Here is a 23,289-nt window from a genome sequence, read left to right as displayed (position 1 = left end):
ACAGATAGTTGTCTTCCCACCCTTGTTGGTGAATCAACTTAGCTAACTTATGACCACATCACACACTAAAAAACTTACTCCACAATATGAACTCCACTCTGGTCTTTGATAACACACATTCTCTTTTTATTTGATTCAAAAGGAGACAAGCAACACAATAAGCAGGATGAAATTGAAAACAGGCAACTTGACTAGTAATCATGTTCTATTTCATACATGATTTTCCTTATTTAAAGCTTGAAAAAGATGGAACAGATAGGGAACTCCACCACCTTTTACTCATGGGATTGCCCATGCTCTCCCTCTGGCTCATCCTCGTTGTGTCTACTTGTTGCGCTTGAGCTCACACCTCCTTTGCTTTTTCCAATCAACTTCTTCCAGAAGCCAGCATCTTCCATCTTCTTCTTTAATGTTTCCTTCTGCTGTTTCACCTTCCTTTCTTCTTGTTCTACAAAATCTTTTTGGACCTCATCATATGTAGGGATAGCATAGTGTAGATTATGCATATGACTAGACATGTAGTTCAACTTGGCTTGAGTGTTTATGTTGAACTCCTCCCTATGTAGTTGCCGTCCTTCATTAAGTACACTGAACTCATTGAATGCTTTCGTCTGAGCTAGCTAGCGTTGGTTGAGTTCTTGAAGGCGCTTATCTTGACGCTCTTTCCTTTCAGACACTTGATTGATGGCTTGAGTGAGCTGGGAATAATGTTCCATTTGCTGTTTCTGCCACTCCCCTTGTTGATTCATCCAATTAGAAAGGAGCTCTTCTTGACGATCCATCCTTTGAGCTTGAACATGCAGTTGTTGTTCTTGTCCCTCCATATAACTCTTTGCTAGTTCCTCAATGGCTCCATGAATGTGATTCATGTTTATGTTGGTTGGGTCATAATATTATCTTTGTTGGTGTTCTTTCTTATGAGACTCTTCTTGGTGAGCTCCTCCTTTTGGTTTTGGCTTTCCTATGTGAGGTCTTCTTTGTTGTTGGGCTGGTGTCACATGAGTTAGACGCTGAAACGTAATTAGCCTCCCAGGATTTAACCAATCTGGGTTGCTATCCTCGAAGACAACCTTGGCCTTCGTGCACAGTCTGAGGATGGTGCTGGGGTACCAAAGCCTGGCACCCGAATCAATCTTCTCAGCTGACTCTTGAATCCCCTCAACTATAAGTTCGTGCACATTGATATCTCCACCTTGTACTAAGCAATGTACCATAGTAGCTCGAGTGACGTTGACCTCAGAATTGTTTGCTGCTGGGAGGATAGATCTCCTCACGAGTTCAAACCATCCCTTGGCTTCAGGGCTGAGGTCTCCTCTCTTGATGAACCTGGGCCTCTTATCCGCATACCTTTCCCAGTCAGCTCCTATAACACATATGTCATTCACAATTTGTTCAAGTTCATCATCATCAGGGCTCCTACTTACTCTTGCTTGATAACCGAGCTCATCAAAATGTGGTGATTTCAACTGAAGAGTCCTTGTTATAGCATTGGGGCTGAAATCCACCTCTCTCCCTCTTACATAACTTTTGAAGGTGGGGGCCTTGGTTTTGTCTTCTCTGACCACGTTTGCATAGAACTCTTTGATGAGGTTTGCATTTATCTTCCCCTCCGGGTTCGTAAGCCTTTGCCAACCCCTTTGTTCAATCTTCTCTCGAATCTGTGGGCACTCATTCTCGTCAATTTGGAACGTTAACTCAGGCAGTATCTTCTTGAGCTTTATCTGTTCAAATTCGAGTTCATGGAATGCAGTTTTGAATCTCTTCTCATCGAAAGGAATGCTCTCCACTGGTTCCTTCCTCTTTTGCCTCTTGGAGCTTGATGATGCCATGAGTTTGAGTTGATGTGTGAAGAGGGTGGAAGGTACGGATAGATAAGGAATTCGGTTGGTTAGGACAAGGTGTGATGAAGGGGAAGAGTGTTTGGTTTCGAGAATGAGAAGTGTGGGGAGTGAAATTGGAATGTTAAGGGTGTACTTAGTGCGAATCACTTATATAGGGAAGTGGTGTGTGGATGAAAGGTGTGGATTGATAGGGTTGGTGTATGATGAACGGATGGGGTTCTGCAGGGGATGAGCACAAGGATCATCATCTTTATGAGGGAGATTGGTTCGGTCTTCATGGGTCTCATTCTTTCAATGTTGCATGGCACATTTCCCAATGCATTTCCCCTTGAGACATGTGTGTATTCTCCCTTCATGAAGTGGCCGAACCCTCCTCATTTAATTTTCCACTCAATCCACTTCAATACCCCTTTCTTCTCTCTTACAAAATAAAAGAATTGTGATTAAAAAAATATGTGTGGAAAGTGGTGGCAAAATTAAAAGAATAACTACTTTTTAAAGTTTTTGTTTTAACTAACTAAGTGCCATTCAATAGAGCAAACCAACTTACTAACTCAACATCCATGTGTGCAACATTGGCAACACCAAACTTAGTTTGGTACCGTGTGGTGTAAAAGATTTGTTCAAGGCCCCTAAGAGTGACATGATATGGGTTACATTGATGTTCTCTTAGTGTGCCTTGAACACCAAACTTGTTCTTCACTATATGTTGCACACAAGGATTCATTCAAGTCCATGTCAAGTTGATTTGAAATCCCTGAACCTTGCATTATTAACTACTTTTAAAAGCATGTAAAACATGGGTTGCCTCCCATGAAGTGCTTCTTTAGCGTCACTAGCTTGACGTTTTGTCTTTGTCATGGTGGTTGGTAATGCTTCAGATCTTTCCCTCTTGCAGTAGACCTATATCCATTGGCTTCATCAAGGATCTCTACATGTTCTAAGGAAAGAACTCTGTTAATGGTGAAGACCTTAGGTAACTGAGATGGGATAGTGGGGAGATGAGGTGGAATATCTGGGAAGTAGGCTGAGATCACTTTATCCCCCGGAGAAAAGTCCTCTGTAGGGATCTTTTTTTTCCTCCACCTCCTTGGTGCCTTCTTCTTTGTCCCTTTTGATGTTGTCTTGCTTTTTGTGACCTCCTCTTCTAAGGGAATTTAGTTACTGGTCTCATATGACTCTGGTGGTTTAGATTTCTCCTTATTTTCCTTGAGCTGTGACAGCTGTTGATTGCCTTGTTCTTTAACAAAGTGGTTTCCCAGAGGTGTTGGTTGTGCTTCAGTGCTTGCCTCCTCCCTCAGTATCTCATTATGATCTGTTTCTTGTGAGAGTTTGAAGACATTGAAGCTGAGTTGTTCATCATGGATCCTCAAAATTAGCTCCCCTCGCTCCACATCTATGAGTGCTCTGGCTGTAGCTAAGAACGGTCTTCCCAATATGATTGGGTAAGTGTGACTTTCTTCCATGTCCAAGATGACAAAGTCTGTGGGAAGGAAGTATTTTCCCACCTTCACCAGCATATTTTCAACCACTCCTACTGCTTGTTTTTGAGTTTTGTCAGCCAGCCTGATAACTACATCTGTGGGTATTATCTCATTGATCTGCAGCCTTTTCATAAGGGATAAAGGCATTAAGTTGATGCTTGCTCCCAAATCGCAGAGTGCTTTATCAAACATTGTTTCTCCTATGGCACAGGTGATGTGAAAACTCCCTGGGTCCTTCCTTTTTATAGGTAACTCTGGTTGAATGAGAGCACTGCACTCCTTATTCATCACTATTGTTTGTCCTTCCTTGAGTGAGCTTTTCCTGGTCAGCAGCTCCTTCATATACTTAATATATGAGGGCATTTGTTGGAGGGCCTTGATGAATGGTATGTTTACATGGAGGGATACAAGCAGGTCAAGAAACCTTGAGTATATTCTCTTCTCTACAGCACCATTGAGTAATTGGGGAAATGATGCATAGAGTTTCAGCAGCTCCTTCTGTGTCAGCTCTTTTTGTGAAATTTTGGGTTCTTAGTGATCCTTTTCCTGTTTCTTTGCTGATGTCTCCCCAAGTTGTTCTAATGGCTTGTTTTGCTTTTCCTCAATCTCCATATTACTTATAGTAACCATCTTGCAATCTTCCCATCTGACTTTCTTTGCTTCACCTCTCGGATTTTTCTCTTTGTCACTTGGGAAGTTATTAGTAGGTTTGGGAATCTTTTCAGATAAGTATCCCACTTGAAATTCCAGCCTCTTGATGGTGTCCCCCTGGTTCTTGATACTAGCTCGCACCTCCTCTTTGAATACCTTATTATCTTGAATCTCTTTGCATATGCCTTCAAGCAGAGTCTCAATTTTAGAGAGTCTTTCTTCAGATGATGGTGAGTTGAGAGTGGATGGGCGAGTTGGGTCATTTTGGTTTTGGTATGGATGTGGAGAGGTGTTGTTAGGGTGGTGCTGATATGATCTCTGTGTGGAATGTTGGTGAGCTGCATGGTTCTTGGGGTTGTGACATCTCTGATCTTGGCTTTGATCTTGTTGATTTCTCCACCCAAAGTTTGGGTGATTCCTCCAACTAGGGTTGTACGTTTTGGAGTAAGGATCATGGGTCTGCCTGGGTGAGTTTCCAATGTAGTTGGCTTGTTCTTGCTCCTCCTCTGCCTCAGCACTCACTCCCTCTTGGGTTGCTGATGAGGTGGTAATTGCTGCCACTTGGTTTCTCTCCATCTTCTTGGTGAGGTCAGCCAGCTGCTTGGTAATAAGCTTGTTTTGGGCCAACAGTGCATCCACATTGTTTAGCTCCATCACTCCTCTAGTGTTGCCTCTTTCAGAAGCATAGAAGTAGTCATTCTTCGCTACAGTCTCAATGACATCTATGGCTTCTTCAATGGTCTTCTTCTTGTTCAGAGATCCCCCGGATGAATGGTCTACTGCCTTCTTTGATTCATAAGAGAGGCCTTCATAGAAAATGTGTAGTTGCACCCATTCATTGAACATATCTGGTGGACACCTTCTTGTCAGGTCCTTAAACCTCTCCCATGCTTCATATAGAGTCTCACCATCCTGCTGCCTGAATGTTTGCACCTCAGCTCTTAGCCTGTTGATCCGTTGAGGAGGATAGAATCTTGCCAAGAATTTGTTCACCACATCTTCCCAGGTTGCTAAACTCTCCTTTGGGAAGGATTCCAGCCATTTAGATGTCTTGTCCTTAAGTGAGAAAGGGAACAGAAGTAGTCTATAGGTGTCAGGATGAACACCATTAGACTTCACAGTATCACATATCATCAGGAAGGTGGTTAGATGTTGATTGGGGTCTTCTTGGACACCTCCTCCGAATGAACAATTGTTCTGAACCAGGGTGATGAGTTGTGGCTTTAGTTCAAAGTTGTTGGCATGTATGGTTGGCCTTTGGATGCCGCTTCCACAGTTTTCTGGGTTTGGGTTGATGTAAGAACCCAGAACTCTTCTCTCTTGTCCGGCCTGATGCACTGGACCTTCTCTGCCATGGTTGTGAGCCTCTTCTTCATGATGGTTCTCCATGTTTTCATCCATGTCTGGTTCAAAGTACTCCTCCTCTTCCTCAGCACCAACTAATCTCTTTCCTCTTGCTTCCCTCCTTAATCTAAGGAAGGTCCTCTCAGGTTCAGAATCAAAGGAAGTTGAAGCCCCGCTTCTTCTCCCTGTCATACAACCAATAAGGCACAAGCAAGGAAATAGATGCTGAAAGTACTTTTGTTAAAATTGCTGTTAGTATGAGTGATGCAATATATCAAACAGTTAGTGGGTTAGTAAACTGAATGGTAAATAACTAAGAAACAGGAGTAGGGGGAGGGGAGGAAAATAACTAAAACTCAAAGTAATTAACTCAAATAGAAATTTAAATCAAACAAAAGAAAAATGCTCAATCTAGTTATCCTCCAATTTAGTCATTGTTGATACAAAATCAATCCCCGGCAACGGCACCATAAACTTGATAACACGGAAACTTGTCTCTCAACAATTTTCCTTCGGCAAGTATACCGAATTGTCGTCAAGTAAAAACTCACAATAGAGTGAAGTCGAATCCCACAGGGATTGATTGGTCAAGCAACTTTAATTAGAGGAATGTTCTAGTTGAGCGAAGAAGAATTTGTTTTGAGAGTTGCAGGAAATTAAATGGCAGGAAAGTAAATAGCAGAAAATGTAAATACTGGAAGTAAAGAGCTGAAAGTAAATGACGGAAAGTAAATTGCAGAATTGTAAATGGGAATGGGGAAGATGCTCATGAAAGTAAATTGCAGAAATTAAAGAATGGGTAAGATCAGAAATGGGGATTCATTGGGCTTAGGAAATGTTACATTCTCCGGATCAAGTTCATTTTCATCTCTTCCTCAATCAATGCATTCATTGATCTCCTTGGCAATCTTAGGTGATCGAATTCCAATTCCTTGGTAATTCAATCTCTCAAATCTTGATCAATAGCCAATTCCTTGGTCAATTGCTCATGAGAAGAGATGAAGTATGGTCACTGATTATACCACATGCATTCCCAAATCAAGTGTTGGTAGGATACCCAACCAAACCCAATTTGGTCCAACATGAGAAAGCATTTCTATCATGATCTCTTCATTCCTCTTCCAAGGTTCAGAAGAGATCCAAGTATGAATAGCTTCTTTTCCAAGATAACTACCCAATTGGATAAAGATTGAAAGCTTTCTAGTAAAATCAAGAGAAAAGATAGAAGAAGAGTAATGAAAATTAGTATTGATCCATCAAATTACAACAGAGCTCCCTAACCCAATGAAAGGGGTTTAGTTATTTATAACTCTGGAAATGGAAAACAAAGATGGAGAATACATCATGAAAACTAGAACTAGAAGTGCAGAGAAAGTAAATTATACAGAGAGTAGTTCTCAATTTCCCATCCCCCAAAAAGCTGCTTCCTGATACAAAACTACCCCTATATATACTACTCTTCTGATCTTCTAGTTGATTCTTCAAGTCTTGGATATGGGCCTTTGGATCTTGAGTTTGAAGCAGTTATCTTCTGTAGTGGGCTTAGCTTTACTTGCAGAGAGAAAGTGTGAAGTAGGAAGGGTCTTTAGCTCAGGACGTTAGTGGCGTTAATGTTAAGTGAGAGTGTGGGTTCGAGAACGTTAGTGACAATCACTTTTTTCACTAACGTTCCTCACCCAGGGATGATCCACGTTAACTTCAATGTTAGTGGCACCAACGTGACCACTAACGTTGCCTCTTGGTCCTTCGCACACGTTATTGGGACTCACCTTTTCCAATAACGTTGAGAGTCCTCCCTCCCTACATTAGAGTTCACGTTAACTTAGTTAACGTGGCTCTTAGCGTAGGCTTGCCAATTCTTCGAGAACGTTAGTGACACTTACCTTTGTCACTAACATTCCAAGGTGCCCCTACTTCCCACGTTAGAGTCCACGTTAACTAAGTTAACGTGGCTTCTAACGTGGTAATGAGAGCCATCTCCAATATTAGTGACAAAGGTGAGTGTCACTAATGTTGGCTCATCATCCTATCCTCAACGTTAGCTTCCACGTTAACTAAGTTAACATGGAAGTTAACGTGGCTCATAGTGGCTTATTGTGGCTCATTCCAACGTTAGTGACAAAGGTGAGTGTCACTAACGTTGGCAATTTTTTGCTTTCTCCACGTTAACTTCCACGTTAACTAAGTTAACGTGGGAGTTAACGTAGCTCAAGGTGGCTTAGTCCAACGTTAGTGACGTTGGCCATTCTTTTGCTTCCCAACGTTAGAGTCCACGTTAACTAAGTTAACGTGGAAGCTAACGTGGCCAATATGAGCTTGGTCCAACGTTAGTGACAAAGGTGAGTGTCACTAACGTTGGCTCCATTTTCTTTCTTCCACGTTAGAGTTCACGTTAACTTGACTCTTAACGTGGGCTATGATGGCTTCGAGGGCGTTATTGGTGAGTACTTTTCTCATTAACGTTGCAAGCTAGCTCCCATTCCACGTTGGTGGTCACATTAGTTAGACTAACGTGGCTGCTAACGTGGCTCTTTCTTGCTTCCTTTGTCCTGAAATCAAGCAATAAAGTGCATCAAAGTTCTAATCCACATCATGAGACATGCATCATCCAATTTGTCATCTAATTCATGCAAAATTCTCATGAAATCATGTAAAGTGCACAATGTATGCTTAAATCAAGATGTAAGTGAAATTCTACCCAAAACTTGCTTATTTCCTAAGAAAATGCATGAAACTACCCTAAAACAGTAAAGAAAAGGTCAGTGAAACTGGCCAAAATGCCCTGGCATTAGCCATGCCTGGACCTTCATCACTTATGTATTTTCAACGGTGGAGTTTCTACACCTCATAGATTAAGGTATGGAGCTCTGCTGTTCCTCATGAATTAATGCAAAGTACTATTATTTTTCTATTCAATTCAAGCTTATTCTTATTCTAAGATATTTATTCGCACCCAAGAACATGATGAATGTGATGATTATGTGACACTCATCACCATTCTCACCTATGAACGCGTGCCTGACAACCACTTCTGTTCTATCTGCAATAGCTTAAGTGTGTATCTCTTAGCCTCCATTCCGAAAGATCGGAGTCTTTGTGGTATAAGCTAGAATCAATTGGCAGCATTCTTAAGATCCGGAAAGTCTAAACCTTGTCTGTGGTATTCTGAGTAGGATCTAGGATGGGATGACTGTGACGAGCTTCAAACTCGCGAGTGTTGGGCGTAGTGACAGAAGCAAAAGGATCAATAGATCCTATTCCAATATGAGTGAGAACCGACAGATGATTAGCCGTGCGGTGACAGCGCATTTGGACCATTTTCACTGAGAAGATGGACGGTAGCCATTGACAACGGTGATCCCCCAACATACAGCTTGCCATGGAAAGGAGTATGAATGATTAAATGAAGACAGTAGGAAAGCAGAGATTCAGAAGCAACAAGCATCTCCATACGCTTATCTGAAATCCCACCAATGCATTACATAAGTATTTCTATCTTTATTTTATATTTTATTTATATTTTAATTATCAAAACCTCATAACCATTTGAATCTGCCTGACTGAGATTTACAAGATGACCATAGCTTGCTTCAAGCCGACAATCTCCGTGGGATCGACCCTTACTCACGTAAGGTTTATTACTTGGACGACCCAGTGCACTTGCTGGTTAGTTGTGCAGAGTTGTGAAAAAGAGTTGAGATTACGATCGTGCGTACCAAGTTTTTGGCGCCATTTCAGAGATCACAATTTTGTGCACAACATTGCATACCATCCTCAGACTGATGGTCAATCGGAGGGGATGACATAAACCCTTGAAGATATATTGAGGGCTTGTGTGCTGGACCAACCGGCAAGTTGGGATCGTTATATTCCACTAGTGGAGTTTGCGTACAACAACAGTTATCATGCGAACATCGGAACGGCTCCGTATGAGGCTTTATATGGGAGAAAGTGCTAACCTCCATTATGTTGGTATGAAGTTGGAGTAAGTTTATTGGGGCCTGAAACCACATAGCAAATTAAGAAGATCCGCAATAGAATGCTTACCTCTCAGAGCCGCCAAAAAAGCTATGCCAATCAGAGGTGGAAACCTTTAAAATTTGACGAAGGAGATCATGTATTCCTTAAGGTTACTCCAACAACAAGAGTGGATAGAGTGATCAAGACAAACAAAACTAAGTCCTCGTTATATCAGTCCGTTTCAGATTTTGAAGAGAATGGGCCAATGGCATATCGGATAACTCTACCCTCGCATCTTTCGATCCTGCACAATGTATTTCACGTTTCGCAGCTTTGGAAGTACACTTCTGATACCAGCCATATTTTAGAACCAGAATCAGTTCAATTGAAAGAGGATCTGATGCTTCAAGTGATTCCGGTCTGAATTGATGATACCAGTATTAAACGGGTTGCACGAAAAAGAAGTTTTGCAAGTAAAGGTTGCTTGGAGTCGAGCTGGAATTGCGGAACACACCTGGGAACTTAAGTCAGAAATGAGGAATGACTACCCGCACCTATTTTCAAGTAACTAAATCTGAAATTTGAGGAGAAAATTCTTAATTAGGAAGGTAGGATGTAAATCCCGGGAAATTAATGAATAATTAGCTAATAAATTAAATAATTTTAAAGAAATTAGGAAATTAAATTTTATAGTTTAGGGAAGTAGAATATTAAAAATACGAATTTTGACACTAATTTGAAAGATTTTGGTCCAAAAAGGGCCAATGGGCCAAACCGGTTGGATCAGGCCCAAGGCCCAACATATATAAGGCAAAGCTCAGCCTTTCTTCCCCAAATTCATATGGGAATCACACTGAACATTGAAGGGGGAGGAATAAAAACTTGAACCCCAAATTCCATCTCAATTTTAATTCCACATATCTTCCAATCCGGAGCTCCAATCTCTGCACTGTTTGTGGCCACGCAACCACTGCATCGAGCTCTTCGAAACTATCCAAACAAAGTGGTAAGAAATTAGCTATTTCTCACCCAGTATCTTCCCCTTTAATTATGAAATTTGTAGTTAACGGGTATTGAAGACTTTAGTATTTTAATGTTTAGCATTGAACTAGCTTAAGAAAATTGTTGGGTTTTGTCTAAGCAATCCATGAGTGAGGTAAGAAATGTTAAATCCTTGTGAATTATTAAAATTTGGTAACCCTATGACTGATTATAATGAATTATGTGGTATTGGATTAAATTGTATGATTTGGAATCAAATTAATGGATGTTGGATGATTGATTTAAGGCTCGGAAGATGGGATATCGTTTGGTGAGCAAATTGGAGACTTGGAGCTTGTGGAAGGAGGGCATTTTGAGGTATTCTAAGCTTAGGGAGGAATCAACCAAGGTATGGTTTTAGTTTCTCATAGTTAATGTATAATGTTACGTGAAAATTTAGGCTAGTTAACCGTAGGATAAGTTGAATTATGTGAATGGTGCATGTTTAGTGGACATAATTAATGGATGTTGAGTGGATGTGAATTGTATTTTGAAATTAGTAAGTAGTTATCATTAATTATATATTGTGATGATTTTGGTGTAGTTGGAGTTGGTGAAATCATTTTATATATATACATATATGAATGTGATGAATGTGATATTGAGTTAACAATGAAAGATTAGTATTTTTGGTAACTAAACGATTGATGAGTAATGGGTTCATGCTTGGTGAGTTATGATGTTGCTTGAAATGGATTTGATTAGGATTTGGTTTGTTTCGGTTTCAAAAACTTGAGGTTTTGAGTTTTGGTAAAAACACAATTTTAACCAACTTTGACGCACTATAACTTGGCCCTCGGACCCTCAAATTTGGTGAAACTTGTCTTAAATAAAAATTGGGTCTGAGTAGAGTATGATGTTTGAAGAATAGACAAAAAATTATTTTTAACGAAAAAATTATGCACGTTCGAAGTTTGGGCCTAAAAACAGGATTCTACCGAAAGTGTTAAAAACTAAGAAATCTGATATGCGTGCGTACGCACGCTATTGTGTGCACGCATGGACCTGAGCGAAGTGGGGCACTCGTGCATACGTACGAGGGAGTATGCGTAGGGATTTTGCAAGTTGTGCATACGCACACTATGATGTGTATGCACAGGCAAGGAAGGTTTTCTAGTGCGTGCGTACGCATGGGAAGGAAATTTCGTCTGGTACGTGCGTACGCACAATACCATGCGTATGCATGATTCCCTGTTTTGTACTAAAAATTCTGTTTTTAAATGTTCGACCTTCCCAGCAAGCTTGTGACCCTCCGAAACTAATGTTTTGTTAAAAATTCATAAATTTTGAACTTTCAAACCTCTAAAAACTCTGTTGAACGTCCATAGGCTAGGTCTTAGGCTACAGAATATGAGTAAGTATCTTGAGGGAGCTAGTTTTGATCTCGAAGGAGACTTGAGAAATGTATGATCGACTTGATGAGATGTTAAAAGTGATGAATGAGACATGATTTAAGAATGATATTGATATTAATGAATTATGTTTGACATATTCGTATGACTTATATAATTGAATGAGCTAAAACACGGGTTTCCCTGGGTGAATGCAGTGGCTTATAACCATTTGCTCCAGGTTGAGACCCGATGCTCTGTTAACTCTTTGTTGCAAGATGTGACCAGACACTTTAACTCCATGGGTTCCCCCATGGGCATGCATATATATATTAATTTAAGCTTGGGATTTTCTCCGTGGATATTTTTTAGCTTGGGGATGCATGCACAGAGGGTTTGTCCAAGGTTAGCTACCAAGACATATCAGGTTGGCTATACAACTGACAGATGAGACTAATCAGCTACAGGACATGCATACATCATGTGAATTTGAATGTTTTGCTTGAGTGTTAATTGTTTTGGTTTGCTTAACTCTGCTTATCTGCTACTTGTTCTTCTTGTTGTAATTGTACCTCTGTTTGTGTTTTCTTTGTTTGATTTGCCTGTGTATGTATCTGAGAGACCATATTCTGGAGGAGGAGTGTTGAGGGTTGTTCCATTGGTGATTCAGAGGTTTGGAGGAGACAGAAGGTGCAGAGTTAGACTAGGGCTAGAATCCCTTAGTCAGATTACCTATATTATTGCTTTAGAATAAATTTTTAAGATTAATATGAGCATTGAAGTTCAAGGATTGCCTCTGGCTTTCATGGGACCTTATACATTATCTTTGCGGGCACCATTACCAAGCTGAGAGCCCCCAATTCTCATTCCATACATATTTCTACTGTTTTTCAGATGTAGGTTGAGAGGCACCTCATTGATCGTCTGGAGACCCTCCTTACAAGCGAAGAACTATCTTTTGGGTTGTCATATTTTGTTTTAAGCTATTTATATATGTATATAGATTCTCTGAATGTATATTTTATATTTTGTGCTCTTAGAGGTTGCTTTTGGAGAAACAAGTGCTTTCTTCAGATTTTGGGTTATGTGTGTGTGTGTGTGTGTGTGTGTGTGTGTGTATAGTCTGGCAGGCCTTAGCTTCGCAGGTCAAGTTTGGAGCTTAATATCTGTATCTTTGGAACTCTGATATATATATATATATATACATATATCTCTCTGTGTGTGTGTGTGTGTTATCTTTACTGTTGATTGCGTTTATCTGGCTTGCGTGTATCTTTCTGAGTGTGACATGATTTTTTATTTTCGCTTTTGTTTTGCTTCTTCTTCAAGGCTCTTAGATATGAATTCTTTCAACTATATTTATATACTTCTTTTTCTTTTAGAGGTCGTAATAACTCGCCACTCTACTTTACGACTTAAGTGCATCTGTGTGGTAGGGTGTTACAACATCGAGGTTTTAATCGAGGTCGTCACCCATATCCTCGAGGAAGGGCCAGAGGAAATTAAGGTGGAAAGTATGTATGCCAAACAAAGGCAGAAAGACCATTGACCTCAATGGACAAGGGGGTAACTCCTTTTATTCATACTCAAATAATTTTTTCGTCTGATGGAGAAATCTATTCCAAAGGGAATCCTTCGCCAGCTAAGGGGGAGAAGGGTGATAAACTCCCTTTGTAGGGTTTATCTAGTGTTGAATTTAGAACATTTTGATAACCTTTCCTCACATTTATTCAATGAAATAGCATTATTTTGTGATTGTCTCCGTACTTGTGCTTAGATGTAAAAATATGCTTTTTTAGACCTTTAATTTGATAGTTTTAACCTTCCTTTGATTCCACTATATGCCTTGATGTGTTTGCTAGTGATTTCAAATTGAAAAAGGCTAGGAAAGGATCAAAGGAGTTAAAGGAAAGCATACAAAGTGGATAAATCATGAAAAGGCAAAGATTTAGAAAAAGCCCATGGGGGCGCGCGCGCACTAGCGCCTACGCGCGGATTGCGAACTGCTCCATGGACGCGTACGCGCACTGTACGCGTACGCGCTGAAGGCCGCACATGATTTTTAAAGAGAAACTCGTGCCTGGTGATTTTGGAGGGTTTCTGGCCCCATTTGGAGCTGAGTTTTTGGCGGGAAAAAGTTAAATAGACCAAGAAATGAAAGGGGAGGCATCTAGACATTCATACACACACTTTAGGCTAGTTTTAGTTAGTTTTAGAGAGAGAAGCTCTCTCTTCTCTCTAGAATTAGGATTAGGATTAGGTTTAGTTCTTAGATCTAGGTTTTAATTTCATGCTTTCATCTACTTCTTCTTCTTAATTCTTTGTTGTTACATTCATCATTCTTCTATTGTTTGTTATAATTTCTTCTACTTTGTTTGTAGATCTACTTTTGTTCATTCTATTTTCTTTCAATTCAATTTGAGGCAATTCATGATAATTGTGTTTCTTTTGATTGTTGTTATTAACTTCTTGCAATAATTGTTGTTAGATTTCATTGTTGTTGCCAATCTACTTTGTTTTTCTTTTATGCCTTCCAAGTGTTTGACAAAATGCTTGGTTAGAATTTAGTATTGATTTTATTCCTCTTGGCCTAGGTAGAGTAATTAGTGACACTTAAGTTATCTAATTCCCTTGATGATTGATAATTAGAAGTTGCTAATTGATTTAGATACCACTAAAGCTAGTCTTTCCCTTGGGAGTTGGCTAGGACTTGTGGAATTAAGTTGATTCATCCACTTGACTTTCCTCCATGGTTAGAGGTTAACTAAGTGGTAGCAATGGACAATTCTCATCACAATTGAGGAGGATAATGAGTATAGGACTTCTAATTCTCGTAACCTTGCCAAGAGCTTTTCTTAGTTGTTAGTTTATTTCTTTTGCAATTTACATTCCTTGTTCCTTAACTCAAAAACCCCAAACATACTTCATAACCAATAACAAGACACTTCATCGTAATTCCTAGGGAGAACAATGATAAACCATTATTTTATGGTTTATATTGTGTTTAATTGTGTGGTTTTATCAAATCTTTACCCACTTATTCATTAAATTAGCATGTATTTACAATTCCTTCCCAAAATTACCCCATGGTTGAAAACTGCTTCCTAGAGACTTTTAATTATGTATTTTAATTCTCCTTTATTCCATTCGATACCGTGATCTGTGTGTTAAGTGTTTCAGGCTTTATAGGGCATGAATGACTTGGAGATTGGAAAGGAGGCTTGCAAAAATGGAAGGAACACAAGAAATTGAGGAGATGACCAGCAAGAAGTGACGCGGACGCATAACTCACGCGACCGCACGAAATAGAAGAAATTACAGTGACGCGCTCGCGTGCCTGACGCGAACGCATGGATTGGAAACTGCACAAGTGACGCGAAGGCATGGACGACGCGCACGCGTGGCAAGGCAAGACGCTGGATGACGCGAACGCGTGGATGACGCGATCGCGTGACGTGCGTGATCTGCAGAATCTGCAGAATTCGCTAGGGGCGATTTTGGGCCCTGTTTTGACCCAGTTTTTGGCCCAGAAAAGCATATTAGATCCAGGGAACATGCAGAGACCAGCAACAGCATTCATTCCGCATAGTTTTAATTTTTAGATCTGATTTTACTCCTCTTCTAGGTTTACTCTCTACACATTCATAGTTCTTAGGCTTTTGATTTTATTGCCTTTTGGATTGGGATATTGAGAAGAGTTATTACCTCTGGCAAGACTTCATCATTCTAGTTTGTTTCCTTACTTGTCACTTACTCTTTCATATCCTTAGTTTATTCAGAGTTACTATTGGATTATTTTTAGAATTTATTAATACAAGAACTATTTTTATTTTTATTGATCCCTTTGATTATTATTTATCATGTCTTTCTTTATTTTCCTTTCTTATTTCATGAATTTCACAATCATAATGAGCGAGTAGTTCCATAACTTGATTGGGAGTTGATTGAAAGGAGGACCTTGAGTTGGATGCTCAAGAGTAAAATTATAATTGGGATTAGCGTTGGGTCGCCATCTAATCACTGACACTAATCCTTCCCAAGGGAGAGGATTAGAACTTGTGAATAGAAACTAACTTCCAACTTGCTTGACTTTCCTTTATCTGGTAAAGGATAACTGAGCAGACAACCTTCAATTATCAATTGAACTTGAGAGAACTCCATCAAGGATAGGGCTTCCAACTAATCTACTCCCGGTCAAGGTTTTTATTTAAATTACATAAATTCTCTGATTTAATTTCCTGTCTATCAAACTCAAACCCTTTTGGAAAACATCTGATTAATAAAATAGCACATCTTTCTGCAACTCGTTGGGAGACGACCTGGGATTCATACTTCCAGTATTTTAATTCTAATTTTGTGACAACCCTTTTTAAATTGATAAGCGGAATATCGGTTGGTTGAGAACTATACTTGCAACGTATCTCTTATAATAATTTCTTAACTCGCCAATTTCTGCCACGTCAATTTTTGGCGCCGTTGCCGGGGAGTTGCAATAGAGTGCTAAGTTATTGATTGGAATTTATTTATTTGTATTTTATTTTATTTTCGTTACTATGAGCTGCATGTTTCTTTCGTTAAATGACGCGTTCACTTCCTGATCCAAGCTTGCCAGTATTTGATCCTGAGATTGAAAGAACTATTTCACGTATAAGGCAAGCTCGGCGTCGGTTAGTCCTCTCCGAGGGCGAATCTGAAACGTCACTTGAGGAAGAAACAAGCTCCCTTTCTACTGATTCAGTTGATTTACGTGCAGGTGACATGGCAGCACCTAGGAGAGTTACTATCCAGGAGGCTGGAGCCCCTGATTTCACACTGTAACCGTTTCAAGCACATCACCCAACGGTGGCTACAGATTTTGAAATAAAGACTGCACTGCTCAACTTAATGCCTAAGTTTCATGGCTTACCTGCTCAAGAGCCTATCAAGCACCGTAGGGATTTCCAAGCAGCCTGTTCTACTATCAGGCGTGATGGTGCAGATGAAACTTCTATTTTGTTAAAAGCTTTCCCATTTTCTCTTGAGGGAAAGGCGAGAGAGTGGTACTACACTCAACCCGCAGCAACTGTTTCTGACTGGGATACGCTTAGAAGAGAATTTTTGGAAAAGTTCTTTCCAGCTAAAGTTACTGATAAACTGAGGAAAGACATTTCCATGATTGTTCAGGACGAGTCCGAGACTCTCTATGAATACTGGGAGCACTTCAACAATCTTCTGGAAGCATGCCCCCACCATATGATTGACAAGATAGTGTTGCTCGGCTACGTCACACAGGGCATGAGGCCCCAAGATAAGACCACATTGGAAAGTGCTACCAATGGGTCTATGAAAAAGTACAAAACTACTAATGAGGCATGGCAATTGATCAGTGACTTGGCTGAATATACTAGGAATCACAGGCAGAAACAAAGCCTGGCGAAGGCCGTTGCAGAAGTATCCTCTAACAGAGAGACTGCTGCTCTAACTCAGAGTATCTGTGAAATGACCAACTTGCTGAAGCAGATGCAGTTGAGTCAACAACAAGCTCAGCAAGCTCAGCCCCCTCCACCACAGCAAAGCCAACAGTTGGTTCCACAAAGAGTATACGGGATCTGTGCTGATTGTAGCCATTATACTGATGAATGTCCGCAGCTCCAACAGGAAGACAACACTGTGGCAGCCACTCATAACTTCTATGACCGTTCCAATCAAGGATACAATCAAGGTGGTAGCTACAACCATGGATGGTAGGACAATTCAAACCAAGGTTGGAGAGATAATTCTAACCAGGGCTGGAGGGACAACAATAACAGAGGAGGCAGAGACAATCAGGGAAATCAGAGGTGGAATAATAACAACAACAGGCAGTAGAACCAAAACCAACCTTACAGAGCACCTCACCTGAGGCAATTCCAAGGACCACAACACAACCAACAGCAGACTTCTCAGATCACTTATCCCTCTTCATCTTCTAATGATGAGTTACTACAATCTATTGATCGGAGATAGCAGGCTATGGAAAACAACCTTACTTCTACTCTAAATGGTCTGAACTCTACCTTGCAAGCTCTTGTATCACAGATTGGATCACTAAATAACTCCAATAACCAGCCTTTGAGCTCCAGCAGAATCTCCTCTCAACCATTGCCCAATCCAAAGGGTGGCATCAATGCCATCACCCTAAGGTCCGGAACCACATTGCAAGAGAAGAATCAGGAGGAGCCAATCCCATCAGAACATGCCTCAGCTAAAGAGGTAGTGGAAGTAGAGGATGCTGAAGAGGAAGAGGACATACAAGACATGGTTGAAGAAGAAGAAGCTCAACCACAGAAGGAAGTACCAAAGGAGGCAGACTCTGTAGGAAATGCCCTCCCTATTCCATTTCCACAAATTGCACGGAAGCCCAGGAAGCAGATGGAACTTGATCCCAAAATGATAGAAATATTCAAAAAGGTTGAGCAGATAATTTATACGCTTTTTGGCATTATTTTTACATAGTTTTTAGTATGATTTAGTTAGTTTTTAATATATTTTTATTAGTTTTTAAATAAAAATCACACTTCTGGACTTTACTATGAGTTTGTGTGTTTTTCTGTGATTTCAGGTATTTTCTGGCTGAAATTGAGGGACTTGAGCAAAAATCTGATTCAGAGGCTGAAGAAGGACTGCAGATGCTGTTGGATTCTGACCTCCCTGCACTCAAAATGGATTTTCTGGAGCTACAGGAGTCCAAATGGCGCGGTCTCAATTGCGTTGGAAAGTAGACATCTAGGGCTTTCCAGAAATATATAATAGTCCATACTTTGCTCGAGTTTAGACGACAAAAACTGGCGTTCAACGCCAGCTCTCTGCCCTATTCTGGAGTTAAACGCCAGAAACAGGTTGCAAAGCAGAGTTAAACGCCAGAAACAGGTTACAAACTGGTGTTTAACTCCAAGGAAGACCTCTACACGTGAAAGCTTCAATGCTCAGCCCAAGCACACACCAAGTGGGCCCGGAAGTGAATTTCTGCATCATTTACTCATTTCTGTAACCCTAGTAACTAGTTTAGTATAAATAGAACTTTTTACTATCATGTTAAAAGGGGGGATCTTTGATTAGTCTTATGCGATCTTAGACCTTTATGGGGGCTGGCCTCTCGGCCATGCCTGGACCTTGTTCTTATGTATTTTCAACGGTAGAGTTTCTACACACCATAGATTAAGGTGTGGAGCTCTGCTGTTCCTCATGAATTAATGCAAAGTACTACTGTTTTTCTATTCAATTCAAGCCTATTTTTCTCTAAGATATTCATTTGCACACAAGAACATGATGAATGTGATGATTATGTGACGCTCATCATCATTCTCACTTATGAACGCGTGCCTGACAAATACTTCCGTTCTACATGCAAACAAGCTTGAATCTCTTAGCCTTCTGATCGTGAGATCAGAGTCTTCGTGGTATAGGCTAGAACTATTGGCGGCCATTCTTGAGATCCGGAAAGTCTAAACCTTGTCTGTGGTATTCCGAGTAGGATCCGGGAAGGGATGGCTGTGACGAGCTTCAAACTCGCGAGTGCTAGGCGTAGTGAAGACGCAAAAGGATTACTGAATCCTATTCCAGTATGATCGAGAACCGACAGATGATTAGCCGTGCGGTGACAGCGCATCTTGGACCATTTTCACTGAGAGGACGGGAAGTAGCCATTGACAACGGTGATGCCCTACATAAAGCTTGCCATGGAAAGGAGTAGGAATGATTGGATGAAGACAGTAGGAAAGCAGAGGTTCAGGAGGAATAAAAGCATCTCTATACGCTTATCTGAAATTCTCACCAAGGAATTACATAAGTATCTCTATCCTGTTTTATATTTTAATTATATTTTAATTATCAAATATCCATAACCATATGAATCTGCCTGACTGAGATTTGCAAGATGACCATAGCTTGCTTCAAGCCGACAATCTCCGTGGGATCGACCCTTACTCACGTAAGGTTTATTACTTGGACGACCCAGTGCACTTGTTGGTTAGTTGTGCAAAGTTGTGACAAATAACTAAAATTATGAACGTGCGCATTAAGTTTTTGACGCCGTTACCAAGGAATGAACGATCACGATTTTGCACACCATCTATATATGATACTTTGAGGCTCCCTCCCTTAAAAAGGTCGGCAGCTCATTTTGTGTTAGCAGATAAAAGCATAATTACAGTGGTTGGAATTGCTGAAGATGTATTAATGAGCATTAAGGGGATCACATTTTCCATTGACTTCTACATCCTGGAAATGCCCCCTAATGACTTAGGAAGGCCATCATCAATCCTGCTTGGAAGACCATTCCTGAAGATTTCAAAGTTCAAGCTGGACGTATTTTCTAGAACTTATTCCGTTGAAATAGATGGCAGAATAGTGAAATTCAGTTTAAATGGAGCTATGGAGCACCCTCTGGATGACCTTTCTATCTCCCAGTGTGACATCATAGATGAAACTGTGGCTGAAGTTCACCAGGAGGAGTTAGAAGAGAAGTACACAGGACAAGGTCCAAGTGTGGGGACACTTTTAGAGGACAATGAGGGTACTTTTCCATTATCACCAGCCCCAGATAATCCAGAGCCTGACCATGAACAGAAATTAGAATTAAAGCCCCTCCCTTCACACCTCAAGTATGCTTACCTTGAGGACAAGCAGAAGTTTCCAGTTATCATTGCAAAGGAACTCACTTCCCAACAAGAAGAACAGCTACTCAGTGTGCTGAGGAAACACAGAAAAGCAATTGGATGGAGCTTGGCAGACATAGAAGGCATCAACCCTCAAGTTTGTGAGCACAGAATATTTTTAGAAGAGGGAGCTAGGCCTGTTCGTCAACCCCAGAGAAGACTGAATCCCATTATCTTGGGGGTTGTCAAAAAGGAAGTGACCAGACTACTTGAGGCGGATATCATCTACCCCATCTCAGACAGTGAATGGGTAAGCCCAGTACAAGTGGTACCCAAGAAGTCTGGAGTCACTACCATGAAGAATGAGCATGGAGAGCTCATAGCAACCAGAGTACAGAACGCCTGGAGGGTCTGCATTGATTACAGGCGCCTCAACCAGGCCACTCGTAAGGATCACTACCCCCTTCCATTCATTGACCAAATGCTGGATCCGCCTGTCAGGTAATTCACATTATTGCTTTTTAGATGGTTACACAAGCTATTTCCAGATTCATATAGCTCCTGAAGATCAGGAAAAGACTACTTTTACATGTCCTTTTGGGACTTATGCTTATAAGAGAATGCCCTTTGGCTTGTGCAATGCACCAGCTACTTTCCAAAGGTGCATGATAAGTCTTTTCTCTGACATTATTGAGGACTGTATGGAGGTTTTTATGGATGATTTTAGCGTTTACGGTGATTCCTTTAGCCTTTTCTTAGATAGTTTATCTAGAGTATTAGATAGATGTGTCAGTACAAACCTTGTATTGAATTTTGAAAAATGTCACTTTATGGTAAAACAAGGGATTGTACTAGGACATGTTGTGTCTAATACTGGCATTTCTGTAGATCCAGCAAAGGTGGAAGTTATTTCTAGTTTACCTTACTCCTTCTCTGTGAGGGAAGTCCGTTCGTTCCTTGACCATGCAGGTTTTTACCGGAGATTCATTAAGGACTTTAGTAAGGTAGCACTACCCTTATCCAGACTACTGTAGAAAGATATTGAGTTCGAGTTCAGTGAGGATTGCAAACAAGCGTTTGATAAGCTGAAGACCGCCCTGACTCAAGCTCCAATTGTGAGAGGACCAGACTAGAGCCAGCCATTTAAAATCATGTGCGATGCTTCCAACCATGCAGTAGGAGCAGCGCTGGCTCAGCGTGAAGGTAAGGACCCTTTTGTAATTGCTTATGCATCTAAGACTTTAGACACAGCTCAGTCTAATTACACTGCTACTGAGAAAGAGCTTCTTGCTATTGTTTTTGCTCTGGATAAATTCCGAGCCTATTTACTTGGTACTAAAGTAGTAGTGTACTCAGACCACGCAGCTATAAAGTATTTATTAGCTAAAAAGGAGTCCAAACCAAGGCTTATACGTTGGATACTGCTACTACAAGAATTTGATTTAGAAATTAAGGATAGGAGTGGTAACCAGAATCTAGTGGAAGACCACTTGAGTCGCCTTTAGCACATTAAGGGTACCGCCACTCCTATAAATGATAATTTCCCATTTGATAACTTACAAGCAGTATCTGAAGTAGTCCCTTGGTATGCGCCTGTAGCTAATTATCTAGTTAGCTGCACCTTTCCTCCAAACTTTACTAAGCATCAAAGAGACAAGCTGAAAAGCGAGTCCAAATATTATATATGGGATGACCCATATTTATGGAGATGTGGCACTGGCCAGGTAATTAGAATGTGTGTGCCTCAATCAGAATTCCAGTCCATTTTAGAGGCCTGCCACTCATCTGAGAGTGGATGACATTTTGGCCCTCAAAGAACAGCTAGGAAAATTTTAGACTGTGGATTCTGGTGGCCTACTCTTTTTAAAGACGCTGCTGAATTTTGTAAATCTTGTTCCCTATGCCAAAGGTTTGGTAATATATCCAAGAGGGATGAGATGCCTCAACAGACTATACTTTTCTGTGAAATTTTTGATGTGTGGGGCATCGACTTCATGGGTCCATTCCCAAATTCTAATGGTCATTTTTATATATTGTTAGCTGTAGATTACGTTTCTAAATGGGTGGAAGCAATTCCTACCCGCACTGATGATGCTAACACTGTTGTTTCCTTTGTTAGAAACCATATTATTTATCGCTTTGGATCACCACGAGCAATTATGAGCAATCAAGGCACTCATTTCTGTAACAGGAAACTAACAGGATTACTGAAGAAGCATGGGATAGTTCATAAAGTGGCAACAGCCTACCATCCCCAGACTAATGGACAAGCTGAGGTGTCTAACAGAGAGATAAAGAGTATATTGCAGAAGATAGTCAAACCTCATAGAAGAGACTGGAGCAGCAGGCTACAAGATGCACTCTGGGCATACAGAACAGCATACAAGACACCCATTGGGATGAGTCCCTTTCGCTTAGTTTATGGAAAAGCCTGTCACCTTCTAGTTGAGGTAGAGCACAAAGCCTTTTGGGTAGTAAAAGAGTGCAATATGGGATTTGAAAAAGCTGGAGCTGAAAGGAAGTTACAACTGCAAGAATTAGAAAGCCTTCGCCTAGAAGCTTATGAGAACTCAAGGCTGTACAAAGTAAAGATGAAGGTTGTGCATGATAAGCACATCAAGAGGAGAGAGTTCCAACCTGGGGACTTTATCCTCCTTTACAACTCTAGACTGAGGCTCATGCCAGGCAAGTTAAGATCAAGATGGGAAGGTCCATATAGAGTAGAAAAGACTGAGCCATACGGAGTCTTCCATCTGAGTCATCCTTCAAGCTCTGAATTCATCAAAGTTAACGGGCATCGCTTAAAGCTATATCATGGTGAGAAGGCAACGAAACCCAAGGAGCTAGAGATCTTCCTCTTGGAGGATCCACCCACAGCAGAAGACTAAGCTAGTGGAGTGTCCAACTTAAGGACGTTAAAGCAAAGTGCTAGGTGGGAGACAACCCACCATGGTATGATCGTTCCTTTCTCTCTTCTTAATTTTCTTTTTTCAATAACTCTTCTCAATTATTCGTGCATTGA

General features: G+C 40.7%; 1 non-coding gene and 1 pseudogene across 1 annotated transcript; one reads left to right on the top strand and one right to left on the bottom strand.

Moving 5' to 3' along the window:
- Window positions 1-275: 275 nt before the first annotated feature.
- On the bottom strand, window positions 276-1,829 carry LOC148577103 (uncharacterized; annotated as a pseudogene).
- A 2,988-nt stretch (window positions 1,830-4,817) lies between these two features.
- Window positions 4,818-4,924, top strand: LOC148577102 (small nucleolar RNA R71). The gene has a single exon (XR_015903895.1). It is a non-coding gene; the product is annotated as a small nucleolar RNA R71 (small nucleolar RNA).
- Window positions 4,925-23,289: the final 18,365 nt, after the last annotated feature.

Source organism: Arachis ipaensis, chromosome B1 (genome assembly GCF_059453495.1).
Source record: "Arachis ipaensis isolate K30076 ecotype BB chromosome B1, ASM5945349v1, whole genome shotgun sequence".
In the NCBI taxonomy this organism is placed as follows: Eukaryota; Viridiplantae; Streptophyta; class Magnoliopsida; order Fabales; family Fabaceae; genus Arachis; species Arachis ipaensis.
Note: the sequence above shows the minus strand (reverse complement) of the source record. Positions and strands in the feature narration are given on the sequence as shown.